This window comes from Mus musculus, chromosome 11 (genome assembly GCF_000001635.26).
Source record: "Mus musculus strain C57BL/6J chromosome 11, GRCm38.p6 C57BL/6J".
Taxonomy (NCBI): domain Eukaryota; kingdom Metazoa; phylum Chordata; class Mammalia; order Rodentia; family Muridae; genus Mus; species Mus musculus.
This window is the reverse complement of record NC_000077.6, coordinates 18,816,777-18,839,799: the sequence shown is the minus strand read 5'-3', so window position 1 is coordinate 18,839,799 and position 23,023 is coordinate 18,816,777. Positions and strand designations below refer to the sequence as shown.

Sequence of the window (23,023 nt, the reverse complement as noted above, 5' to 3'; positions counted from 1 at the left end):
TGGTAAAAAATACTACGAAAGCTAAGGAAGTGAAATGACCAGAATCCTTGCATTAAACAGTCTCTGTTCTTCCCCTTGCTGCTCTTCTCTCTGTTTCTCTCTCTCCTTAATTTATTTACATCCATTTTTTCCTTTCCAAAGAGAGAATGTATATCAAACATGGTATGTTGCAGATTGTCTTTTCGTGTAAAATTTGACCTAATTATCTCCGAGTAATCTTTTTGTCAAATTAATTAAAAATTAACTTGAGAGCTGGGGAGATAGCTCAGTAAAGTGCTGGGCACGCAAACATGAGGACCTGAGTTTGACCCCTGGTTCCCAAGTCTAGGTGCACACAGAGAACTGACTCTAGAAAGCTGTCCTCCCACCTGCACTCATACACATGCACGTGTGCTATAGAATGTACATTTCCCAATGCAAAATACACACAGAGACACACACACAGACACAGACTCACAGAGACATACACAGTCTCTCTCTCTCTCTCTCTCTCACACACACACACACACACACTTTTCTTAAAAGTCCTTGAATTTTTCCTATGGACTCTTGGAAGAAAGTGTGCTGGTACAAAATTGAGAATGTTAACTCAAGAGTATTTGATGTCTTCTCTTAATGAGAATAGCGCTGATGTGCCCTATCGTGTTCACAGAAGCACAAAAATGCATACAATTGTTTAATTTTCTGTTACACCCCCCTGAAGTTGTGTGTGAAGGTTTGAGGATGACTGCAGAAGTTGGCTCTTTATGTTACATCATCAAGCCTAAGGTAGGTTCCTTGACCTATTGAGCATCTCATTAGTCCAACAACACCATTCAATAGACATGATTTTTATAAAACAAAATGAAACAGAAAAACCAACCAACCAACCAACAAATAAAAACCCAGGCCCTTAATGCATGTTTAGGTAGTATGCATTATTTTATTTTTAATTTGTGCAAGTATGTGCTTTTCAGTGTGTAGGCATATGCTCATGTGTGCAGTTGTCTACAGAGACCAGAAGAAGCACTGGATACCCTGACGCTGGAGTGGCTGTGAGGTGTTTAACATGAGTGCTTGGAACTGTACTTATGTTGGCTGCAAGAATAACAAATGAGCTTAACCACTGAGCCATCTCTCCAGCCTTTGTTTGTTTGCATGCTTGGTACCTTAATCTGCATAGAAAAAGCTATCCAGGCTAGTTGCTCTGAGCATTAGTTTGTATTGAAACCTATGAGTGGTTGAGTATAGGAAGCATAAGCTTGCCTACTGATGTACGTGCAGAGATGATGATGTTAACATTATCCCCAAATGAACTTTTTGATATTTTTCAAAATTGTATTTTAACCAGGGCTAAATGTGTTGTCAATGACCTATGAAGATCTAAAAGCAAACAAAAGATCTTACAGCAAGCATGTAACTCAAACACCTTGAGTGCTGTTATACCTTGGAAGGCAATTGTTTACATCTAGAAAGCAGAAATTGCTTAGTACTAAATCTGTTCATGGCTGATGCCTTCAGTGCCAATCTGTCATCAAAATGGCAATGGACAGGATTTTGCTCTGCCTATTTGTAAGGTTGTGAGGCTGACCTTCCCACTCACAGGCACTCAGAAGCCATTCAATTCCCATTGCCCTCATTGGGCCATTCACTTTTGGTTAAGTTCTTTCTTTAGGATTAGTATTGTCAAGGTATCGGAATAGGATGGGGACCTCAGCAAAACTAAGTCAGTCATTGGCAGAAGAACTGGGTGGATTCACTAAGACAGTCTCAAAGGACTCTCAAAGGGATTCCAGGCAGTCAGAGAGCAAATACAAACATTGCTTTGGTGGGTAACTCATGTTTGGGGCTTAAGTGAATAAGGAAGGATGAGTCTCAGAGAATGCTATGTGAAAAGGATGACAGCGAATTTAAGGAAAAGAAACATAATTTGGGGCAGGAGAAAACACCTGCCCTGCAAGCTTGAACATTCAAGTTTGGAGCCCCAGCACCTATGTAAAAGCCAGGCAGGCATTGAAGTCACCTGCAGTTTCGGCAACAGGGAGCTGGACAGAGACTCCTAGGGTGAGTTGGGTAGCTGGCCTAGGAGGAACCAGTAATCTCTGGGCTCAGTAAGAGATTCTGCCTCAATAAATAACAATAGAGACAGATCCACACACATACAAAAGTGCACCCACACACATAACACACATGTACAGATTGCAAACAAAGTTCACTTTACTCATGAGTTATTAGACATAAATAATAATGGATCTTAAACTAAGGCAAATTAAGAGTTCATTGAAATAAATAGCTTTCACTTGAGAAACAAGATGTGATGGTGACCCTTCTCTCTGATAAAGGTGTTATTCAATGATAGTGTCACCCAGCTGTTACGTCCATGGTTCTATGGTTACAGCACTTGGAACTGATTCCAGACTTTTCTAGTTGGACTGTGTGTCTTAGGAGCAAGTAATTGAGCATTTCCAAGCTTGACTTTTCTCATCATTAAAATGGGAGTGACAATAGGGTCTATGTATTTGGTTAGTTGTAAAAATCAAAGCTGGCCACACAGAACACTAACTGCTGTCTGATAAGCTGCAGGCAAACACAAGCAGTCTTCTTCAATCTTTAAAGAAACCCTGATCTGGATGCTGTGGGAGAGGGCTGCCTAGCTTGCTATGGGAACTACTCTTCCTATCAGATAGCTTAAGTTATGTGATACACAATGACTTCTTTTATATCCTTCTGCTTAGCCAGAAGAAAAGGTTTTTTTTTTTTTTTTTTTTTTTTTTTGGTACACATGTTTTAAATAACACATATCAGCTACAATTGAGAATGTGACAGCTATTGCTTGTGTCAGAGGTTCAGGGTATAGTATGCAGAGGGATTGAGTTGCTAAGAGCAATGTGTGTCTCTCAGGTGGTCTTAGTGATCAGATGACAATGGAAGTTCTAGATCCATTGCTGACAGAAATATACACACTGTTAATTCTTAGCAGTCAGTTGCGTTTCTTGACTTCCATGCCTGCACAGTTTAGCAGTCGACTGAGGTTTTATTGTTCGGTTTTGGCCTTTTATGGTGCATCCCATTGGCTTTCACTGGACATAGGTTTCATGAAGTCTGGGAGAAGTCTTAATGACTTCAAATATTAAGTTAATATTAAGTAAATCAGCATCCAAAGTAATGATTTCTTCTCAGCATTTCCATACAGGCTTTGGCTTTATTGAGCTTCTTTCCCCACTCCCTTCCCTTCTTCCTGGCCATCCTCCCACTGGTCTTTTCTCATGCTGTCCCCTCTTTATATTTCATATCACTTATATTTCATCATCCCTTTTTCTCTCTCTCTCCCACCTAAGTTCTCTTTCGTCTCTCACAGGTCTCTTTCTGGTTTCATGACCTCTATCCACACAAATGTGTATTTACATATATACCTAAAACCAGAAGGGGGAAGCTCAGAAGGGATGGAAAAACCTTCCTTTGGACCAAGCACAAATGTTAACAGTGTATGTAGAAATTGTCACCCACAGCTTTCTCTTTTAGGATGACTACAGCTTGAGACTGCTCCCCTACAGAGACATCTCATGAAAAGTATGTAAACCTGCCTCCTTGTTCAGCTATGTGAAATAACTTTGCTCCCTCATTTGTCTCAATGTCCTTCGTCAACTGTATGCAAGTCTCAACTTCCCGTTCTACTGTATGTGATAAACACTCTGAGCTTCTCCATCAGAGAGCCCCATCAATTAAGTCCAGCCTTTTCTACCCCTGTATCTCCCTTCTTCATCCCCCCCTTTGCTCCTGGTCAGGGTTCCAAAACCCAAGCTATGCAATGACATAGTAGCTGACCATTGGTATTTCTTCTTTTGAGAACTTGTAAGACCCTCCATCAGTGGTACTTTAAGGTGCCCCCAAGTGAGACGCAGATCGATGCAAAAGCAAGAGGTTTATTTTCTGGCATGTAGGGGTTGACCTTCAATCAATCCCTCAAGGTGAGTGACTAGAAGGAGACCCCAAATGGCTATTACAAGCAGTTTTTTATACTTTTTAGGGCCACAGGTTACATTAGCAAGTTACAGTTTAAACGTATTGGCTAAGCATATTGACCTTTAAATCTATTGGCTGGAAGCATGAGCAGAACTTGACAAGCTTTTATACTCTACCTGGGACTTTCCAGAGGGTCAGGTGAAAATCAGTTAGTACATTCTGGAGTTTTTTGCAAGAATGTGCCTGTTTCTCCTAAGAACTGTGGATGGAGAAAGGAACTTGGCCTAGCCTTGACCCCAGGTGGGAGGGGGAAGCTGTAGAGGGTGGGGGGATTGTAAGACTGGAAAAAGCCTTAAGGGTCCTTCAAACTCAGTACTTAATTCCTTAGCTCATTCTTAATTATTTTCTTTTTATTTACTCTAGTTCTTTGTATATTCTGGATATCAGTATCTATCAGATGTATAGATGGCAAAGACTTCTTTCTTTCTGTAGCCAATATCTTCACTCAACTGTTTTCTTTGCTTATAGAGAGTTTTTGATTTTTATAAAGTCCTGTTTTCCTCTGTTCTTATTTCCCGAGGAATTAGTGTCTGTTAAGAAAGTCTTTGATGGCTTAGCAGTTAGGAGCACTGGCTGCTCTTCTGAAGGACCAGGGTTCAGTCCTCAGAACCCACATGGCAGCTCACAATGAGGGAACCTGAGGGCTTTTGTTGAGTCCCGCACCCTCCTTACAGCTTCCCCCTCCCACCTGGGGTCAAGGATAGGCCAAGTTCCGTTCTCTATCTACAGGAACATTGTTGAGTAAAAAATTCTCAGAATTTACTGACTGATAGTCACCTGACCCTCTGGAAAGTCCCAGGTAGAGTCCAAATGCCACGAGAGAGGACGAGAGAGTCTTGCGCGCGCTCGACTGGCCAGGAAGAACGACGCTGCAACAGGATCCTTCTGCACACGTTTATTGGGAGAGCTTGATTGTAGAGGCGAAAAGACTCCAAGCCCAGAACTGGTGCTGCTTTTATAGGCCTAGGAGAGGCGTGTCTTACACCCGGATTGGTTATGCACTACGCCTCATTTGCATGTTCCTCATCTGATTGGCTACTCTCTCTCAGTACCTCACAGAGCCTCATTATCATACCTCATTTGCATGTCTCACATCTGATTGGTTACTCTCTCTCAGTACCTTACAGAACCTCATTATCATACCTCATTTGCATGTCTCACATCTGATTGGTTATACTCTCAGTACCTTACAGAACCTCATTATCATGCCGGGCCAGGCAGGCAGTGTCTTTGCAAAAAACTTTACTGCATATGTACACATTGGTTGTTTGTCCAAACTTATGCGTGGTGGCCAGCAGTAGTCAGTGCCACTCTGCAATGGCACATGTGGCTTCTCACAAGAGAGGACTGCTCACATCAGAGGGAAAATAAATAAAATCAAGCATGAAATCTTGGGTCCTTTGGATGCCCTTGATGAAGCCAGCAACTGTGAGTATTGAACTGCTGAGGACATCAGAAGGGAAGAGTGTCAGTGGCCTGAGGCAATAATAAGGCAGATCAAGTGGCTTAAGAAGTGGCTAAGCAGGAGCCTATCCTGGTTATGGGTCTGCAAGAGATATCTACTGGGAAATGGGACTGGACTAAGGGATGGCATCACCTAAAATATACCAAAGAAGAAAGGACTCAGATTGCTAGCCACTCTACCAACTACTGCCTAGAGAAGGAAGGGCAGTGGTACACACAAGAAGGAAAAAATGATACTCCCCAGAAAACAAGCTGAGGACTTAGTTGGTCAACTAAATGCATAGATGGACTCATTTAGGGGATAAGAAATTCATCCAGGCAGTAAACGTAGTGCCCTGTATAACGCAGGTACCCCAGAGGTTCCACATGAATACCAAGTTGGAGATTGGGTATATGTTAAGAGGTATTGTGCTGAAAACCTGGAAGCAAAGTGGAAAGGGCCATTCCTGGTGGTGTTGACAACCCTGACCTCCATTAAAGTGGATCGAGTAACTATCTGGGTTCACATAACTCACATCAGACTAGCACCTCTGCCTGATACCAACTGGATAGCAGCCAGACACCCAAGAAACTTCCTCAAGCTCAAGATCACTCACCCTTCTGCAAGGCCAGAGAACCTGGCTATGGTGTATCTTCCTTATGGTTTTGAGCCTCAGCAACCCTACCAAAGTGACTTGGCAAGCACTTTCAGTCACCAGGGATGTAGCTTGGTCCACTACAGAGGAATACCTGTCTTATATCTGGCGTTCAGACCTTGTCTTGGATGTCTGTAAGTTAGCTGCAGGCCTTGACTCCTGGAATATCTCTACCCTAGAGACACAGGGAAAAAGATTACCTGAATGTGAGGAATGAGAGACTTTTGAATCTAATCCAAGTCCCAGAAGCAGCCTTGAAGGGTGGGGCTTAGCGTGCAGACACCAGAAGTTGAGGAGTGTCCTTCGAGAAACCTTCATATATGTGTGCCCCAGAGATGGGAGAAGCCAGCAGCAGGCCCATCAGTGTGTGTGTGTGTGTGTGTGTGTGTGTGTGTGTGTGTGTGTGTGTGTGTGAAGCCACTTTTTCTGTGCTTCCTGGGGCTTTGAAACATGGGGAAGCACATACTAGAGACCATTCTGGGGTAGCTAAAGATTCAATGGCCAAGGTGAGAGAAGGGCTGGCCAAGGGGAAGAGAGAAAGAGAACAGAGCCAGGGCGGGGTTGAGCTAAGGTGGAAACTCTAGGCAGAAGCCATGAACGGATGCTGCTTAGTGACATGTTCTCTGCCACACAATCAGTCAGCTTTCTCATACAGCTTAGAATCACTTGCCTAGGGAAGGTGCTACCCACAGTAGACTTGGTCTTCCTATGTTAACCATCAATCAAGGCAATCTTTTATAGACATAGCCACAGGAAAATCTAATCTTTAAGATTACTCAATTGAGATTCCTTAGTGTCAATTGTGATGTGTTAAAACAGTGGCTCATGTCTGAACACAGCACACTGGGCCCAACCAGTTCCAAGTGTGAGAGGTTTATTGGGAGAGAGAGAGAGGGTGGAAGGTGATGGAAGAAAAAGAGGGGGGAAAGAGAGAGAGAGGGGAGTTCCCTTTATTTATATGGAAATGGCATAACAGGTAAAGGCAGGTAAAGGTGGGAGGTGAGCCAAGTGGATTCTGGGAATATGGTATCTGTTGTCTTGGTAACAGGTCTACAGGTTGAGCTGATGTGTATGTGATGTCATAGATTTGGGAGTTCCTGATGCCAACAAGTTGACTCAAGGTCTATCAAGCTGACAATAGAAACTAACCAGTACACTTGACTAGAAATTCTAATTTATTTTATTAGTTTATCTTTTTAGACTACCATGAATGGGAATATGTTTTTCATTTCTTCCTTAGCATGTTCATTACTGGTTTATGTGAAAGCTTCTGGTTTGAATGTTAATTCTTTCCTGCCACTTCATTGAACTTTGAACTTGTTTAAAAGTGCTGAGAGTTTTCTGGTGGAGCCTCTCTCTCTCTCTCTCTCTCTCTCTCTCTCTCTCTCTCATTCTTGTTTTTGAGACAGGGTTTCCGTGTAGCCCGGCTATCCTGGAACTCATTGTGTAGACCAGGCTAGCCTTGAACTCATAGAGATCTGATTACTTCTGCCTCCAGAGTGCTGGAATTAAAGGTGTGAGCCACCACTGCCAGCTTTGTTGGAGCTTTTAAACTCTCTTATATAGAGAGTTATATCATCTGCAAGTAAGCATACTTTTATTTATTTTTTCTTATTGATATCCCCCTCATTTTTAGCTTCTCTTATTGCTCTAGCTAAGATTTCCAGAACTATATTGCATAAGAGCATAGAATGAACATCCTGTCTTGTTCCTGATTTTCATTCAAATGCTATGAGTTTTTGCTTTATTTGGCCTAATTTGGCTACAACTTTGTTATATATATATAGAGAGATATATTCCTTATATTTCCAGTTTTAAAGCCCTTTCTGCATCTATTGAGATCATTGTGTGATTTATGATTTTTAACCCACTTATATGGCATATTAGATTCATAGTTTAGCATATGCCAAATCTTCGCTGAATCTCTAGATAATTTTATTTATTTATTTATTTATTTAATTTATTTATTTACATGTGAATATGCTGTATCTGTCTTCAGACATATCAGAAGAGGACATCAGATGCAAAGAAAGATGGTTGTGAGCCACCATGTGGTTGCTGAGAATTGAACTCAGAAAATGTGTTTGTGAATACATTGTTTGTTCTTTAAAAAATTTCCATTTCATTAATTCTACTTCAGTCTTCATTATTTTTATCTACTGGTTTTTGTTTTGTTCTTATTTTGCCATGGTACTACAATGCATAATTATTTACTTGTGACCTCTGTGACTTCCTACTGCTGGCACTTTGCAGCTATGAACTTGTTTCTTAGAATTGCTTACACGGTGTTCCAGAGGTTTGGGAGTGTTATGTTTTCATTTCTATTCGGCTTTACTATTTGTTTTAATTTCCTTTTTAATTTCTCAAGGACCAATTCATTATTCAGTAGTATTTTAAATCATCTTGAGTTTGTGAATGTATTATGGTTTCCTTTGCTGTTGGCTTGTAGTTGTATTCAAATGTGATTAGATAGAATACAAGGAATTATTTCATTTGTTAATACTTGTTTTGTATCTTTATATGTCATCTATTTATGACAAAGTTCCATGGGCTTCTGAAAAGAATGTTTTTTTTTTCTGTAGTGTTTTTGATGGAATGTTCTATAGATGTGTTAAGCTCCTTGGTCTATGCTTTCTTTTAATTGAGATGTTTTCTATACCCGTAGAATGCCATTTTTCTCATCCTTCCTGTCCATGAGATAGGTTGGTGTTTCCATAGTATCTTGAGTTTTTTGAGCATCACTTGTAAATTCTTATTAACATATTTTTGTTCATGTTGACTGTTCCAGTTCCTGTACCTTGTCTTCAAGCTCCCTCTGCTCCATTCTGTTGATGAGACTTTTCATAGAATGCTCTACTTGACTTACTGTGCTTCTCATTTACAGCATGTCAGAGATTTCCATCAGTATTTATTTTTATTGAAAAGTTTTTTTATAATTCATATCAATTTCCGTATTTCATCCAGCTGTTTATATGTGTCCTTTTGAGATTTGTTAATGAATTAATTTCTCCTTTGATTATTTTGCACATGCTTGCAATCATTATTTTGAGATGTTTGGGATTTCAATTTCATTAAATACAATCCCACTGGAGGCCATTATTGTGGGATTAGTACTTTTGAAGGCATTATGTTGCATTGGCTTTCAAGGTTTTTTATATAACTGCATTGGAATTCATGTATATCGATTATTTCAATAAAAACTCAGTTATATTCTTTCAGTTAAAGTGTGTGCAATGTTCATTTGAGGCTAGAGATGATAAAGTTTAGTTATGTATTTATGAAGTTATATCCTTACTCCAACAGCTCAGGTTGCTTTATCCTACCTGCATATTACTCCCAAAGTAAAATATTAGCTGTGGGAGCAGACTCAGCTACTATACATCCACTGTGTAAACACCATGCCTACCAATTAACCATAGTAATTCAACTTCAAACCCTGCTAGAGGATAGATAAACAAAGGTATAATTATGTATAATAAACTGTAGTTGATAAGAATTGTAGTTGATAAGATTGGGAGTGGGAAGGAAGTAGTGGGTGAGGCTATTTCTGTATAGTTATATAAAAGTATTAGTTCTCCTTAAATGCCAAGATGAATGTTAAACTGGGAGGTGAAAGTCTGGATACCATTAGGGTACATGCATTTTAATTGTAAAAGCTGTAGAAGGTCATACTTAATAAGTACAAAGAGGAAAAGACAAGGAAGATGGAAAGAGTTAAGAATGAATAAGTGAATGTATAGGTTGTGCATCTGAAGAATAACAGAGATTGCTAACTACTGGACAAAGAGTTTCAAACCATCCTACAGTCAGAATGAGAATCATGAAAATGAAAACAGGATTTTTTAAATGTGGTATTCAGGTTAGAGCTGAAGGTTTTAAAATAAGAATATTAAGATGTGACAACAGTTAACATAAAAAATACAAAACAGAAAAAAGTACAGTAGAGTAAAAACATGTCAGGCAGTTTTTCCTCCCTGGTGAGAGAGTATATCAATTCTGTCTTTATGATGTTTCATGTACAGATTATACTGATAAGAAAGGGACAGTTTGCAGCTCCTATTCAAGCGTATAGGACTAGATTGGTATATGTATCGCCTAGTGGAGTTTCGACCAGTTACCCATTGGAGTGAATTTCTAGTATAACTATGCTGAGGAGTGAAATGATCATTTTCTGTTGTTAGTTTTACTTTCAGCTCAGCTCAACCCTGTTGGTGAAGTTGTGGTGGTTGGTGTCCTTGCTCGAAGTGGCAGACTTGGTATTCATGGTTCTGGTGGCTGTGAAGGTATAAGTTTGCCTGGGGGTTTTCTGACTTCAGCTTGTCCTTGTGTTCTGCTTCAACCTCTTCACATACTTGGCTCCATCTCCAGTTACTGAGTTTCTTCTTGGTGGCACTGAGCTCCTCAACAATTGCATCTGCTTTCTTTGCACCTGCTTTGACTGCAGCACTGAGAGGCTCACATGCCCTTTCTCACGTGTATGTTTGTGCTCCCTCATTCACCATAGATCTGAGGAAGAGAAGTATGCAACAACAGTGCACAGCCTGGATATTAAGATGTCTTGAGATTTCCTCTGCCAAACATTCCTTATTCTCGTATAAGCTCTTAGGGATCAAGCAGAAAGCTTCAAGTTTTACCCTGAATATCCCAGAAATGGCCTCAATCCTAGTTCCCAATAGAGTACATTTTTCCCTCTGAGAACCCATGAGCAGAGTCTACATGTTTTACATTACTTTTGGTATTTTAGTCCTCCCTAGTTTTACCAGAATGGCCCATCGCATGCAGCATTTTTCCGACAACATTCTAGGAATCTAGGACCTTTGCAATATAGCTCCAAAGGAATATGAAGCACACCATCAGGCTTATCACAGTAGCAACCCTGTTTCTCATTACAAATGTCTGTGTTAGTTGCTTTTCTTATTGCTGTGGTTAAAGGTCTAGACAAAAATAACACAAGGAAGAAAGGGCTTGCTGTGGCTCATGGTTTGAACTGCGAGCGTGTGCGTCTCAGTCCTGGGAGACAGAACAACACAAGCATGAGCATCGATCCCATCGAGTCTACTGTTAGGAACCAGAGAGGAGTAGGTGAATGAGTCCAGGGCTCAAGTCCGTAGGACAATTCTGCCCACATTCAGGTGAGGCTTCACATGTCAGTCAAACGTCTATGCATGCTGTCACAGACATGCCCAGAGACATCATGGGAAAGGAAAAAGGTTGTATTTGAAGGATGTCATGGAAGAGGAGAAGCTCGTGGTAGTGATTGCCAAGTTGTTTGTGGAAAAGCCTATTTGAAGAAATTCTGTTTTTTTCTTTAATTATAGGCTCTGAAAAGCCAAGTTTGCACAAGATTAATGCTGTAAGGCAACCAAAAGCATACTTGTGGCATAAAAAGACAGGAGATATAGGAAGTGAATGATGAACAACACATGCATGCACACAGACTATATGCAAATGAAATATTTTAGGACAGTGAACATATGTCCTGTGGAAATACCATAGTTTATTTTATGAGTATTTTTTTGTTTTTAATAACTTAAGGCAGAGGTTTTTAATGTATAATTTATTTTGTTTTATGGTCACTGGTGTTTTACCTGCAGTTATGTGTGTGTGAGGGTGTCAGGAAGCCCAAAACTGGAGTAACTGACAGATATGAGCTGCCATGTGGGTCCTGGAAACTGAACAGGTCCTGTGGAAGAGCAGCCAGTGCTCTTGACCACTGCGCCATCTCTCAAGCCCTAACTTACGGCAGAGTTTTCAATGTTTGAGTTTTTTCTTAATTTTGATTTTTTATTTTTAAAGACGGGGCTTCACTCTGCACATCTAACTGGTCTTGAAGCTATTTTATATAGCCAAGACTGTTCTTAAATTCATAGTTCTCATGATTCTGCCTCTTGAGTGGCAGGATTACAGGTGTACGCCACCATGCATACCTACTGCTTAGCTTTTCTTACAGTATTGAAATTTGGTCATTTCCAAGTTGCATGGTTTGGTCAATGAATAAAGACTGACCTTTAAAGCCTAAGGTGGTTGTTTTACTAGAATACTAATACTAGTGATACTAGTATACTAGAATACTAGAATACTAGTGTATTTACTAGATAATTTATTATTATAACCATTGGTATCAACTGTGCTAGAAATTAGAGCCAGGAAAAATTATTCATGTAAATACTAATAAATTAATATATATTTATAAATAATATTTTAAGTGAAAACCCATTTTCTAAAATGAGAAAGGGAGCACAAATAGTATGTCAAATATTCAATGTGCTGGATGCAGGTTCTCCCCTCGGCCTCTGCAGGCTGTCACAGCACTGGATGTTGTATAGCTCCTGGAAAGGTTACTTACTGTATGACCCTGAGAAAATGTGAGGAAACAGGCAAAACACACTTCAGTGTTCTTGTGGACATAGTTTTGAACCCACAGACTTCCTGAAAATGTCTCTGGGATGCTCTATGAATAGCTAGAGTACAATTGCTGAACCACCCGTTCAGGAGCAATAATCACACTCCATCAGACCTGGTGACCTGATTTTATTGCTCTCATTGTGTATTTTCCTAGTATATACTTCATTGACTTGCAGGAAGCCATCTTTTTCACTGTGAAGTTTTGACATGTCTTCCATTGACATTGTTCTACAACAGTTGATGGACCAGTGATGGTTTTATCATTCTTTTCATTGCCTGAACAGATATGATTGTGGATAAAAATATTCATATTGCCGCTGTTTTGATGGAATAATATTGCTATTATGTATTGAGTTTAATTGTCCTTTAATGTCCTTACTCTAAAAATTTTGTCTTGAAATGAAAATATACTATGTATGTAGAATGACAGGAGTACAGAGCAGTGAAAAATACATTAGAGATTAAGGAATTTTGAATGAATAAGATGTTCTCTTGTTTTCATAGAAATAACTACTTTCCTTCACCCAATACCAGATGAGATTCCCCTCTCCCCCCATTCTCTCCCCCTCCTGGCCACTTTCCCCACAGGTCCCTCTCTCCCTCCCCATTTGTGATTGCTTTCTTCTCTCTCCCAAGTGGGACTGGGGTGTCCTCACTTGGGCACTGCAGCTTGTTGACCTTTTTGAGTTCTATGGACTGTATCTTGGGTATTCTGTATTTTTTTGGGGGGGCTAATATCCACTTATAAGCGAGTACATACAATGCATGTCCTTTTTTGGGTCTGTCTCAGGATATTTTCTAGTTCTATCCATTTGCCTGCAAAACTCAGGATGTCCTCATTCTTAATAGCTGAGTAGTATTCCATTGTGTAAATGAACTACATTTTTCTGTATCCATTCTTCTGATGTGGGACATCTAGGTTGTTTTCAGTTCCTATATATCACAAATAGGCCACTATGAACATAGTGGATAACGTGCCCCTGTGGCATGGTGGGGCATCTTTTGGGTATATTCCCAAGAGTGGTATATCTGGATCTTCAGGTAGATCTATTTCCAATTTTCTGAGGAGCCTCCAGATTTGAAGGATGGGGTTGCCATCTCACAGTCACAACTCAGACCCATAATTGTTCCTGTCTGAAAGAATTACAGGGATGGAAATGGAGAGGAGCCTGAGGAAAAGAAGGTCCAGCAACAGGCCCAAAGTGGGATTCAGCTCAAGGAGAAGTCCCAAGGCCTGACACTATTACTGAGGCTATGGAACGCTCACAAAAAGGGACCTAGCATGACTGCATTCTGAAAGACTCAATAAGCAGCTGAAAGAGTCAGATGCAGATAATTGCACCCAACCAATGGACAGAAGCAGCTGACCCCTGTTGTTGAATTAGGGAAGGCTGAAAGAAGCTGAGGAGAAGGGCGATCCTGTAGGAGGACCAGCAGTCTCAATTAACCTGGACCCCCAAGGTCTCTCAAACACTGGACCAACAAACAGGCAGCATACACCAGCTGATAGGATGCTTGCCAGCACATGTACAGAAGAGGACTTCAGGGTCTGTGTTCATTCAGAGATGATGCACCTAGCCCTGAAGAGACTGGAGGCCCCAGGGAGTTTAGAAGTTAGGTGGGGTGGGAGGGGGTAGGGGCATCCACGTGGAGACAGGGTGGGGAGGAAGTGGGATGTGGAACAGTTGGATGGTGGATCAGGGGGTGGGGGGCCAGGGAATGGAATATGGAGTGTAAAAAATAAATTAATTAAAAAAATGTATCTGCTCAAAATTAGAAAACATCACTGAAATAAAGGAAAGATGTGCTTAATCTGAGATACTTCATCTTCATAGTCTGAAAGAAACTGTCTTACAATAACACACTCAAGATAAACTACAGGCTCAACAAAGTCTCCATCACAGCCTCAACTGTCTGTTTCCTCTTTCAGAGAACTGGTAAGTTGTTCCCTCTTGTTTTGCTTAGTTTGGTTAAGGTTAGTTAGTCTTGTTTATTCTTTTGGATAATCAACTTCTACTTGACAGATTCATTACATTAATTTATCTTGTGGTCTGTATTGTTTCTTGTCACCTATAGTTTGGGGTTTCCTTGTTCTTGTTTTTCTAAGACCTTGAGTTACTTCATTAGGTTATTTCATCTCTGTCTCTCCCTCTCCCTCTTTGTCACTGTCTGTCTGTCTCTATTTTCTTGATAGATTAACTTTCATTGATTCTCAGTTTTTGGATATCCTTTACAGTGAGGTGTGTTTCTTGGAAATAATAAATAGTTTTCTATTTTGAAAAAACTTCCAGTGAACTATTCTGTTTCTCTATTGGGGAGTTGAAGCCACTTATATTTAGGCTTATTATTAAGAGATGTTTGTGTCAGAAATTTTCTAGATAATTGAATGATTAATTCTTTGCTCTCACTAATTCACATTAAGGGCTTAATGGTTTGCTATGTTATACTTGATGGACTTCTAGCTAGCTTTCTTTTAAACAGTTCTTTTTCTCATGGAATATATTCTTTTCTGTGCTCTCATGCTAGGGACTTCTCTCCCCACTTCTATGTGGTGATCCTAAAGTATTTATCCAGTGCTGTCTGGGCCGTGAATTTCTTTCCCTTGTCTTTGTTTTGAAAACATTTTGATTTTTCCATGTATTTTATAAAGGAGTTTTGGAGGATATTTCAATTTTGGTTGGTAGTTATCTAATTTACCATTCGATTACTTCTTAGGCTTAAGGTTTATGATGAGAGATCTGATGTCATTCTCCTGTGTTTGCGCTCCCCCATTATAGCTTTAAATATGTTTTTACATTTTATTTTCAGAATTTTTGTGATAATATGCCATGGAGTGGCTCTTCTTTGGTCATGCCACCTGTTTTTGCATGTTTGTGTGTCTAGATTTAGAAGAAGTTTTGCTGTAATTTAATTGAAATGTTTTTTCTTCTGCTTGAATGAGTCTATGGGTAACACTTTATTTCCACTTTGGATTTTATTTTCATGATCCTTTGACTTTTTCAATTTCAACGTCTCTATATTGTTTAAAATGTTAAGTTCTTTGCTTTCTTTTTCTTGTTTGCTACTGGCTTTATCTTGTAAGTCCTGTATTAATTAGAAGACTGTATTCATATATTATTTTGTATCCTTTCTGAGGTCAGTGATATTTACCCACAAACTTGTGAAATCTTAATCTGGTATTTAATGCAGCTAGGTATCTACTGATTAAGAGTTGAATTATGGTCTTTTGAAGCAGCAATACCCTGACTTTTCATGCTTCTTAAGTTTCTGTATTGTGATTTGTGCCTGTGGAGGCTTGGCTATCTCTTGTGGTTTTATTTGGGGATCTTCTTATGAGGAGACTACTCTTGAGGGCTCACTCCCCTCAAGTACTGTTCAGAGAGTAGAAACCAAGCTCCTGGAAGAACAGCAGCAAACCCCACAAAACATAGAAATACCTTCAACTCACAGATGCCCACGAAACAGCACCAATAGCAGTCAAATAGAAAACGGTCAAAATGATCTAGAGTATTCTGTGAGGCTCAGAATTCTTTATGGGAAACATGAAAAACAGTGAGTGAGTGGTGAGATAAAAAAGAAGACAGGGAAAAAGAAGAGAGGGAGTCAGGCTAAAGAAACGGAAAAAAAAAACAAAAAACAAGGCAAACAGAGAAGGCGAGCATAATGAAAAGAAGAAAAATAGATAAAGACCCTAAATATAGGGGGTTTCTAAAACAAAATTAGATAAATATAAGATAAAATAAGCAACAAAAATGAGACATTTTTTTCTTTTTTTTAAAAGAAAACATATCCCTCCCCAATATAGTATAATAATATAGTATAATACGATAGAAAGAAATGGCAGTGTTAAAAATAGAAAAAAAGATAAAATTTTATTTATTTATTTTAAAAATATTTATCTTTAACTTTTTCCTTTTTTACAGTTCCGTCATTATCCACCTCCAGGTTGGCCCTCCTACAGCTCCTCATCCCATTCCTCCTTTTCATTGTCTCCAAGAGGATATCCCCACCCCACCCATACTCACCCCAACCCCACTCAACCCCACCCCTCTTCACCCCACCAGGCCTCCTCACTCCCTGGGGCCTCAAGTCTTTCAAGGGTTAGGTGCATCTTCTCTCGCTGAGGCCAGACATGGCAGTCTTCTGCTGTATATGTGTCAGGGACCTCCTACCAGCTAGTGTATGCTGCTTGGTTGATGGCTCAGTGTGTGAGAGATCCTGGGGATTAGGCTTAGTTGAGACTGCTGGTATTCCTGTGGGGCCATCCTCCTCCTCAACTTCTTCCAGCCTTTCTCTCATGCAACCACAGGGGTCCCCGACTTCAGTCCATTGGTTGTAAGTATCTGTCTCAGTCAGCTGCTTGTTGTGCCTCTTGGAGGATAGCCATGCTGGGCTCCTGTGTATAAGCATAGCATAGCATCAGTAATAGTGTCAGGCTTTGGAGTCTCCCCTTGAGATGGATCCCAAGTTGGACTGGTCACTAGAATGCCTTTCCTTCAGGCTCTTCTGCATTTTTGTCCCTGAAGTTCTTTTAGACAGGAATAATTGTGGGTCAGAGTTTTTGACTGTAGGACGGCAACCCCATCCCTCCACTTGATGCTTTATTTTTCTGCTGTAGGTAGACTGTACAAGTTCCCTCTCCCCACTGTTGAGAATTTCATCTAAGTTTCTCCCTTTGAGTTCTGAGGGACTCTCAACTCCCAGGTCTCATCACCTCCCACCACCTGAGGTTGTTTATTTCTATTCATTCTGCTGGCCCTTGGGGATTCCGGGTTCCCCCAATACCTGATCATGTTCCCCTTTTCTCTCTCCTTTCCCTCTCCCACCCAGGCCCTTCCTTCCCTTTGCTTCCCTCCTCCCATGCCTTGATTGCTTTCTTCTTTCTCCTAAGTGAGATTGAAGCATCTTCACTTGGGCCTTTGACTTGTTAACCTTCTTGAGTTCTGCGGATTGTGTCCTGGGTTTTCTGTACCTTTTTTTTTTTTTTTTTTTTTTTTTTTGCTAATGTTCACTTATTCATGAATACATACCATGCCTGTCCTTTGGGATCTGAGTTACCTCACTCAGGATGATATTTTCTAGTTCCATCCATTTGCCTGCAAAACTCAGGATGTTCTTGTTCTTAATAGCTGAGTAGTATTCCATTGTGTAAATGAACCACACTTTCTGTATTCATTCTTCCGTTGTCAGACATCTGGATTGTTTTTAGATTCTGGCTATCCCAACTAAGGCAACTATGAACATAGAGGCCAGAAAGGTGAATCAAAGTTTAAAGGTTTCTGTTGCTAAACCTGATGACCTAATGAACTATGACCTTCAATACATGGGTACACACATACACACACACACACTAAAATTAGCATAAATGAAATTAAATGAACGTATAGAGAATAAAAAAGATAAAAGCATCAGCTCCTTTAAATATAATAACAAGAAAATATTATATAGAGAAAATATAAAGAATAAGAGAAGATATCCATGGAATGAGAAAAAGGCAGAAGTGGGTGGAGTAGTTTCTCCTGAGACCTTGAGAATTGAAGACCCTTAATTATATGTATGAGGTGGATAGTGCCAGCTGAACTTTTTTGTCTTCCCTATGGTTGTTGATGGTGTTGAGCATGTATTGGAAAAGTATCCAATGTCCTCCAGATCTATCTTCACTTCTGTTGCTTCTTTTCTTTGCATACCAGGGGCCTCTGCTGGCCACACTTAGCTTTGCAGTCTGTGTCCTGGACAGGCTCTTACACCCTTACAGTGCTTCCTCCCTCCATGATCTCTATCCAAGAACACTGTAACTACTTGCTTTCTTCTAAGTATCCTGGGAGTGGGGACAACAACCACAGCTCCGTGTGGAGGACTTGGACTTTCCAAATTCCACAAGTACTTTTCCTCCTGGAGGAATGAAACTGTAAAACCAAGCAGTTCTTAAAGTACCAGGGCTTTATAGTGGACAGCAGTGAAGACAGGTGGCTTCAAGCCTGAACCACTCATTGACCCCAGGCTCAGGGCTACCAAGTTCCAGAGTTATTCTCAGCAGAAAAGTTGTATCTCCCAGGGATGCCCCTCCCTCTCTTTCTCTTCGACCTCTCCCTTCATCCCTCCCCTCCTTCTCCCCTTCCCTCTCCCTCCACAAAGTAGTAGGCATCTTAATATGTTTTAGATAGATTTTCTCCCCTGAAGCCTTTCTCACCACTCACTTTCCTTCCTATCACACATTTCCATCACTCACTCCAGTCTCCTGCCTGCTTTCATATTTTTGCATCTCTCAACCAGGACCTATGACATCTTAAATTCAAGTTTCTTGGTTTATGTCTTCATTTACCGAACCAAGAGGATCTCAGTTTTAAGCCATAGATTTTTGCTCATGACAGTGCCTGGCCCCTCACAGCCCCAGATTGTACAGGGCAACAAAATGAGATTCCTTTCCATTGCTTAACTCTTTTCCAGAGGAGTCAGTGACCATCAAAACTTGCAATAGGGTTTGTGACCTGTCTAGCTTGTTTTGCACCTAGGACTCGGTCACTTCTTGCCAGAGCTACCTGGCATACCTTTCTGATGATCCTTCTGTTTTTCTTGCCACACCAAGGAGCTCCACATCTGGACCTGTGCTCAGTCTGTCTAGATCCTCGGTGAGTATATCCATTGTTTCCCAGGGTCTTTTTGGCTGTCTGTAAGCACCAGCAAACATTTCCAAAGCTCTTCTTTGTCTCTTTGGAATAGAATGTATTCCTACTACCTGGCCCAGATTTTCCCTAGTCAGGTTACAGAGAGGCAGCTTCTACCTAGAAATTTGGCTTATTCATTTGCATGTATACTTTATATAAAAACAAGCATGTTGTAATCTGCCTACAGTAAAACCTGTTGGATACACTGGTGAGTTGGTTAGGTATAGCCACTCATGGTTATCCGTGTGATCACATCACAGTACAAAGACCATTTCTAGTATCAGAGATTTCATGATTCCCCCTTCTAGTCACCCATCTCAGCTTTATCATCAACATAACACTGACCTCTGGCACCCAAAACCAAAGACCAGTTTTGTCTGTCTTTACACTTCGTAAGACTGGGAACACACTGTGTGCATATCCATCACATCATTATATATAGCTTCTGTTTTTGAATCAGGATGATAACCTGAAACTTTATGTTTATTGTGCAACAGTAATGTGTGCATCTGAGAGGCAGTGATTTTATAGATCATTTACTCATCAGGACTCAGGCACAGATATGAGCTATGTTTCTGAATGAGAAGCTCAGGATCCCAGGCTAAAGTGCTGTGGGCTGAGACTACATTGCAGATGACCATCCGGCTTTCTCCTGCTTTAGGGTCAAAGTTGTGATTAGTTCCAGTGTGGGTTTTTTTTTTTTCCTGTCTCTGTGTATCAACAGGAAGCCCTGCGCTTGACAACATCTAGGCCATCAACCTTGCCCAGTCGTCATTGGCTGTCAATGCCAGGTCCCCACACCCCTACATCTGGGGGCCAAATCCACATGACTGCACTATCACTATTAATTCGGTTTCACAGATTATCTCACCAGCCAGCCAGGCTCTCTTGCATTGTCTTTTCATTTTTTCTTTTCTCTGCTTTTCTTCCCTCCCTCCCTCCCTCCCTCCCTCCCTCCCTCCCTCCCACCCACTTTCTTTCTTTCTTTCTTTCTTTCTTTCTTTCTTTCTTTCTTTCTTTCTTTCTTTCTTTCTTTCTTTCTTTCTTTCTTTCTTTCTTTCTTTCTCTCTCTCTCTCTCTCTCTCTCTCTCTCTCTCTCTCTTTCTTTCTTTCTTTCTTTCTTTCTTTCTTTTCCTTGTGTAGGCTTGGACAAAACCTACGTTAATAATGGTTCTTAAACGTGTTACCCTGCCTTCTACCCACTACCCACCAGAGGTAATGGAAAAGAAAATTTAACAGGACAAAGGTGGATGTGGACCTGTTTAGAAATAGTTCTTTTGGATGATTCTGGTCTTCATTGTCAGTATATCAGTAGTTCAGTTCACATGGTAGCTCATTTCACTTGCAAACACCATTCACAAATCAGCAAAGGCAGTTCTATCCAGAAGAAACTGCAAGGCTCTGCCAATTGGCTGGTCAGAATCCATGGAAGTGGAAGGGGCACTGGAATATCATGAGTTCTTTGGTGTGTTTCTATGAAGTCATGACAAGCTATGCTCATCAAAGAAGGCAAGTCAAATTAATGTCACAGTGTCACCAGCAAAGCCCAATGAAAGCTAGCAAAGAGTAGCAAGGTGAATCAATACCACACAGTAGTTGTCCACTATCTGTTAGATTATATTTATACCCTTTCTAAACACGCTGTCCTCTCAAGAGTCCACTCCAGCAAAACATCACATGTTCTTTTTCTAGTCAGCTTCTAGAAAAACACCACATGTCTGTTCTCAGCAAAACATCCTATCATAAGACAGCTTACAGAAAAACATATCATGATGCAAGTGAGTAAAAAAAACAAAAAAACCCAGAAATTTCTATTTCATTGTTTCCTTCTTTTGCTTTTCTTTTCTTATTCTTTTTTTTGGCCTGATTTCTGCTAAATGCAATATGATAGAGTCACAGCCTCTCCCCACACTGTTTCCTTGTGTGTGGGAGGCAGAGACTGCCCCCTTAACTGTCTAGAAGGATGATCTACAGCCCATGAGGGCTCAGGCTCTTCTTCCTTCATTGGCCTTGTCCTCAGGCATGCTAGCTAAGCTAGTTATGGAGGAAAAAGGAAATGCTCCTGTTGAGGCTTGGCTTGAGAGGCAAATGAGATTGTGGGGGTTGGTTTCTGAACAGAGCAAGCCCAGCTGATCTGAGGAGATTACCTTACACTTCTCTTTCATATCAGATCTTTCCGTTCTTCTGAAACACAGGTTTTCAATGTGTGAATAAGCTTTGGCTTTCTTATATAATGGAATAATGCCTGTTAGTGAACACGACTACACAAGAGTACTATTGTCAAAGAGGATTTATTTTGAAAAGTACGGAGTAAACGCTACTTAGTTATTACAGACTTAGAAGTATCAAAACTGAACCTAACACTCTGGTCTAAGGAAATTTAAACATGTGTAATAAGCTATAGGTATCCTTACAACATCAATGTTTTAAGCTTAGTAATGACTCCAAAAGATTTTTTTGTTTTATTATTAACACATTTGTACATAATCAAAAGATTCTTGTAAATGGCTATCATTGGCTTTTCATTCTCAAATTTTTACTTTTCAAGAGGTTCTGAATACATTCAATTTTGAGAGTTGCCAAATTTTTGGTTCTGGCAAAGAAATGAAATTGGCAATTGTTGGTGGCATTCTTGGATTTTGTCAGTTTTCTTAACTTCCAAGGATTGTGCTTAGGATATGCTCTAGCCCCTGAAACCAATTTGTGGCCAGAGGTTCACCCCAGTAAGGAAGCCAAGTGAAGTATGGGGTTTAAGTCAACCTCAGTCTGTTTCTTCAGTACTAGCATCTTCTCATCTTCCACACATTCTTTTGCAAAGAGAGAGAGAGAGAGAGAGAGAGAGAGAGAGAGAGAGAGAGAGAGAGAGAAATCTTTCTTACTGCATAACCAAGGATGGCAGATGGATCAGTGGGCCTCACTATATCACTGACCTAGGTCAGGGAAGTTAGAGGCTCCTGCAGACCTTGATGGCGAGTTTTGTAGCTGAGCTCAAACCTCTCAAAATCAGACAGGCCTGTCTGTGCCTGTGCCCCTGGATTCTAAAGATCTTGTGAGAAGAGCCCATTGTTTCATGAAAATCTGTAAAAGCCACTCTGGAGCGGGAAACATGTTGGCTTATTTCAGAGTTGTAGGCAATGCTGATATCCAACATGTTTGAAGATGCAAGAGGCATGCTGCAAGAGTGGAGATGTGAAGGAGAGGAAGAGAAATGATGCAATTTCTTTTTAGGCAAAGGACAAGGGTAGCCGAAATGAACAGTATGGGTGAGGACATTTGTATTAGGGGATAAACAAATGAGTCCCATGCCCGCCTCTTTAAGTCTCTTCAATGTACTGCTCATTTCTCTTTTTTGATTACCAGGTAGTGCAGTCCTCGGTCTCTTGGGGAGTACTTTTTTTCTGTGATCTGGCACAAACGACCCTTCAGGGCTTAAAGACAAGCAGAAGACAGATGATCCAGGCATGCACCTCTTAATCAGGCTGTGGTATTCGGCCTTCCAAAGAGCTATTTAAAAAACACATCTAGCAGATCTCAGGCACCAATATCACATCTTATTTACTCTTAACCTTCGCTTTTGAAAAATCTGAAGGAATTTTCAAGTAAGCTGAGACCAAAGGAGAGGGTAAGCTACAACACTTTCTATGCAGGGCAAAGGCTATTTCTGTATTTTAAATTCAGTTGCTGATTTTATGAGCTGTGGTCATGACCTTCCAGCCAATTTCTGGGTTGTTGGGTGAAATAGCAACCAAAGTGGCATGGCTCCTGGCTTGTTGAGGTCGCTAGGCATCTTTGAATCATGACTGCTCTTCTTAATGAGAACTTTAAACCTAAGGAAATGTGTCATAGCACAAT

At 40.5% G+C, this 23,023-nt stretch overlaps 1 long non-coding RNA gene across 1 annotated transcript in view; it reads right to left on the bottom strand.

Moving 5' to 3' along the window:
• Positions 1 to 16,826: 16,826 nt before the first annotated feature.
• Positions 16,827 to 23,023, bottom strand: part of Gm31674 — a 74,894-nt gene continuing 68,697 nt past the window's right edge. Inside the window, exon 4 of the long non-coding RNA XR_003949852.1 lies at positions 16,827 to 16,902. This is a non-coding gene — a long non-coding RNA (predicted gene, 31674). The remainder of the gene's footprint in view (positions 16,903 to 23,023) is intronic.